Consider the following 5,672-nt stretch of genomic DNA (forward strand, 5'->3'; position numbering starts at 1 on the left):
AATTATTAATGGAGCTCCAGGCCTAAACAAGACAGAGCCTTCTGGACAAGCAGCATTTATGTTTATTGAGGAGACCCATTCACCATGCTTGTCATTGCTTAGGCCCAACTGAGACTGTTCAAAGACCTGGGAAGGCACCACTAATCAAATAGTGAATTATGAAATAGAAACTGGGCCCCAAAAGAATGAAGTCTACAGAATTTAAGATTACTCAGCCTGATAAAAAAGAAAAGGCAATGAATGAGGCTTCAGATTCACCTTCTAGTCAAAGGGATTCATAATATAGAAGAGGTTACTTGTCTTCCACGCCAAGGATACAAAAAAGACAGTGGGCTTAAATTGTTGCAGTTTAAAGCGGTGGCTCCACTGAGAGTCACTATGGTCAAGTGGCAGCGTCAGGAGGCTTTCTGTAGGCCTACTAGAAAGGAGGGGCTTGACCAGCTCACTACTAGAGTATGCTGGAGCAGAGGTGGATTTCTGATGGTCAAATAGGCTCTTTGCTGAAGAAAGAGATTGTGCGCTGTTCATGGTCTCGAGTTTCCCCACAATCACATCACCCTAGAGTTGATTTTGTTTGTTTTATAGCTGCTAGCAAATAAGGAATCACCTACCACACAGAAGCGCTTATTGTGTGGGCAATGAACCTTCTATTGGCACTGACAAAGGGATCAAATTTCACTCTGTTTCAAAAAAAGCATCTAATTTCGGACACAATATGGTTAAAGTGGCTCTGTGCAAACAGGTTTCTAAATCAGTTTCCTTCCTAGTACAATAGGGTAAGATCTGTAATTCTCCTCTTTGAATTACTCTCACTGCACCAGGAGAAGCACGAAGTCAATCTTCATTGCTACTGAGTCTGAAGGTTACGTTTCCAGGCAAGAAGGAGGTGGCTCTAAAACTATGATCAATCAGTGATGTAGGCTTGCCAGAAGTAACAGCACAGTGGAAGGGCTGGGTGTTTCAGGTGAAGCTTTCTTCCCCTGCCACTCCTAAGATTCTGACACCCAGTCACTTTAGTTTTTAAAATTCATTGAAAGAAAGACACAGCGAGAGCAAATTTATGATCGCCAGACACTGAAATCCCTTTTCAATTACCATCAATGTTGATTTCTTATATATCAGTCTTACTAGCACTTTACCATGTCTTTTTGAAAACATAATTGTTCTGAAGCTAATCATGAAGGTCACAGAAATACATGGGAATTACTAATCATATTTTTTATTGAGAAGTAAACTCAGCTTTCGGGGTAAGAAAAGATTTTCTGATTATTAGTTCCAAAGGTAAAATGACTATTAATTAATTCTATTCTTATCATCATTTTTATTGTAAATTGAAAATAATCTTTTCAACATCTAATTCCTTGTTGGTAGTCAGCAAAGCCTCTTGTGTATGAGGTTGTAAGGATAGTACGTATTTAGGCTTTTCAGGATTATGTCCAAAAATAATCTTTTTCACTTAAAAACCCAAAATTCATAAATCTGAATAATATGGAGTGAATTAGAATATTTGTAATGGAAAGGAGGAGAGAGAAGAGAATTGCATAACTGAAGACATTGCATTTAGGAGATGATTCTAAGAACAAAAGATAAAGTCATGTCTGTTGAGTTTTTCCATACAAGTAGTTATCTTCACTGAGTGTCTGCCATATTTGAAAACAAATATTGTGCTACAGTTGATTCTTTTCTCCAAAATTTACCTGACTTCTGAGGTTAGTCATCATGGGCTGCATAACAAATATATAGTTCATTGGTGATTTAAGTGGCAAAAATGTATTTCCGCATTGTTCTAGAGGCCGGAAGTGCTAGATCAGGCCATGGCACAGTTATGTTCTGGTGAAGTCTCTCTTCCTGACTGTGGATCAGTGTCTTCTCTCCTTGCCCTCATGGGTCAGAGAAAGAGAACAAGCCCTTTGGGGTTTCTCTCTGTAAATCCCTTCATGAAGTCACCACCCTCATAACCTCATCCAACCCTAACCCTAATGATCCAAGGGCTCATCTCCCAGTACCATTACATTAAGGGTTAGGATTCCAAAGCAAGAATTTTGAAGGGCATAGCATGCAGTTTGTAACAAATAGTAAAGCTAGCGTTTAGCTACACTGTGTACCACACTCAAGAAAAAGCTATGCAGAGTCACATCTTCCTCTCATACTTTCAGACTTTCAAGAATCCTTCAGAAATCCACCTCCTTAGTGACTCTCAGTCACATCTACACCATTCTGAGAGGTCTGGAGGCTTCCTCCTTGTTCTTCCCCCATTTCCCCTACTCACTGTGCCAGGTGGGAAAGGGGGAACTCACGAGGTTGAAGGAGTGAGAGTGCTGCATTTCCTCATTCCAGGGAAATTCACCTCCTTCTTATCCTTATTGTATATCTGTCCTGAATGTCTCTCATCTACTCTTCACAGTCCGTCCAAAACAAAGGTCCGCACTAGTCCAAACGCCTTAGGAACTGAGCAGGAAAGGATTAAAATGCTCCATTGTGCCGATTGGTGGGGTCTTCATTTTTTAAAATTATTATTACCTTCATTTTACAAATGTTTAAATAAGATAAAGGGATTGAATCCCTTGCCTGGGGTTCATGAACAAAAGCAAAAGATTGAGGATCAATCCAACTGTGGTTCTAGGTTCTCCCATGACATCATATTTATCCACCACAAACATCATGTGGCCAACAAATCCGGCCCAATGGGATTCAAAAGGCTTTCTCCCCAACCTGTGAAATTCTACTGCAGTGAACTTTCTGCTGTTGCATTATTCCAAAATTGTTTTTCAACATGAAAACTAACAAATGAGATAAAAATGCATATGTATACATATGTTTTTTTAAAGAGCGGAAAACACAAACTACCCTACTGATCATCCACCAGTGCTTCTCTCATCTTTTTCATAGCTAGCTGTCTCCAAGGAAAGAACATCCCCATCAAGCTCCCAGAACACCACAGGTTCCCAGCACTAACCTCCATCTCAAGTGAGAATCCTATGAACCAAGACATGGACCCCGAAGCTGGACAAATCCTAGTTCCACACCTGACTGCACCACTTAGCCCTGAAATCTGACCTTCAACTAGTTAATTCCTTTTTAAGCCCCACCTGTTAAATTATAACACAAGTGACAGCTAATATTGCAATGAATATTAACTAAAACAACATGTATAAAGGCCTCAGTACAGTATCTGCCTTCCAGGAAACATTACCTGTTGTCATTTTTATGGTTGTCATTTATTTTTGAAAAATAAACAAGACATAGTTCTTACCTCAGAAAACTCACAGCATAATAGGAAACACAAAACAGTCTTGAATTATGCCACTGTGGGCAGATTCTGGAAGGGACAGGAGTGGAGAGAGACGTACTTTTCCCCCTGAGGCTCTCTCCCTAGTAATTTTCAAATGTCATAACTCTCCTACCCTAAGACAGCATCATCCTGACTTAAACCCCAGTAATTCTTTTCCCTGGGAAATAGAAATCTCAACACATGAAGGTACGTCTGCAGAAATGCTAAGCATATGGGGCAAAAACCCAAAGCAAGAAAAAAAGTATAACAGCTTAGGACTCCAGCTTGATGTAGTGCTGTAATTCACAGCCTTGTCAGTCTGTTTTGTAACACCATTGCTCAAATTTGTGACAAAGTCCCAGCCCCAGAATCCTCAAATGAAGAAACTTGGCATGGGATAGATACATTTACATTTTCTTCTTCTGAATATTTTCATTTAGAAGTTTCTCTAGTTTGTGTTTCTGGTACAGGCACTCCTGATTGCAAATGAAAAGGTAAAAATATCAAGTATAAGAGGGGCATAAGTCCCCTTGGCTCAAAGCCACAGGCCAGCCTTCTAAGATGCTCACTAGCAAGGCAGAAAACATGCAGAGCTGGCTTTCCAGACATGGGAGTAATTTTTTCTTGGCCTAATACTTCTCATGGCCAAAAATAGTTTAAGGAAATTCATACCCGTAGATATAACCCTATGAGGTAGACACTTATTATTCACAATTTGCAGATGTGGAAACAGAAACAAAGAGATTAATTTACCTCCGGGCACAGAGACAGAAAATGTAGGGCTTGGATTATAAAACCAAGAAGGTTCTGGAGCACATACTTTAACTGCTATGCTGAGGTTATCAGGGATTGGGAGTTGCTGGTTTTTCATTTTGTGACTGTAAGCTAGCTATGAAGTCTTGGTTGGAGATACAGACCTTGACCTTGGGTAGGATTTCAGTCACAGCATCCTGGCCTGTGGAATTTGAAAGAATCAGTGTTTCCATTTTAAGGGTTAAAATTAATTCTTATAAGGATTATAAGGTTTATAAGGATTAGACTTCCTTCACCTGGAAAATAATAGGTTTATAAATTTAAACTCTGCCAAAATGTAAGTTCTACTGAAAGTAGGTAGTTCTGATTTTTACTGGGTTTATGATTTATAATCTTAAAGTATGGTCTTAAGGATGTAGGAGGGAGGGCACAGTGAACATCAGATATAGAACATATGGCTTCTTTTTAAAACAATTTAAATTGAAATTTTTATGTAATTTTTCATTTCTCAAGTCCCTTTTTCACACTTAGTTTGCAGAGCCAAATTCCACTTTAGACTGGATTATGAGTGGACATATATTATAGTTTTTTAACATTTGTTAGAGGGGAAAGTGGATGGCAAATCTGTGACCTGTGCCGCAGTGGGCTGTTTGTATCACTGAAAGATCTAAAAGGTTCACCATTATTGGTTTATACTATAGTAGTAAAAGTCAACCGTGCAAACCAACAAGTAAAATAAAATGTGATACGCTGGGGGAACGATACAGACACACAGTACGATGGTTAAGCTTAATTGTCAAGGTGATTGGCTTGGGAGCCCTCCAGGGATTAGCGAAGCACACACCTGGGTGGGTTGTGTGAGTCCTGGAGGAGTGACCTTGAGGTACTGTCTGGTTCCTCACCTGCTCCTCTGGCCCTGTTCCCTGCCCTGCTTCTTGGCCACCAGGAAGTAAATAACTTTGCTCACCTTGCCCCGCCACCATGATGTTTCTACCTTGGCGCCAGTGGACCATGGACTGAATCCCTGGAACAGTGAGCTAAAATAACCATTTCCTCCTTTAAATTCTAGGGTCCGTAGTTGGTGCTAGCAGTAAGAAAGCTGACTAATACATAGAAGCACTACAAATGATTATGTTTTGTAGTAGCATTAAAAAGAGAAGCCCTTCAGAATGAGGTAGCTCCAACTGCTATTTTTCTTCCTCAAATTTTATTTGTTTTTTTATTGAAAAAGTAATATATGATTCTATTAAAAAATGATAAATGTATTCATGAAAACCACAGTAACCGATCCTATTCCTTTCCTTTAATTTCAGCACTCTAAAATAGCAAAAATTAAGTATGCTTCTACACAGAGTTTATTTTTTTCCTAATAATAAAATAGGATTTTATCTAAATATCACTTTGGAATGCTATACAATGTTATAAATATATCTCCAAAACAATAATATGGATTCAACCCTTTAAAAAACTATAGAATGTTTTACCTGTTGAATGTACCATACTGTGATCAGGATCTGCGACAGAAGGTCAGTCGCATAACAGGCATGATGTTATCTTTGTCTTTAGTTTTAATTTTGACTCTACGACATTCCAGTACAATTATGCTTAGATGAAAGTGCTTTGTATTTCTTCTAATCAATTTGACTGA

This window comes from Fukomys damarensis, unplaced genomic scaffold (assembly GCF_012274545.1).
Source record: "Fukomys damarensis isolate Sample0158 unplaced genomic scaffold, DMR_v1.0_HiC HiC_scaffold_15, whole genome shotgun sequence".
In the NCBI taxonomy this organism is placed as follows: Eukaryota; Metazoa; Chordata; class Mammalia; order Rodentia; family Bathyergidae; genus Fukomys; species Fukomys damarensis.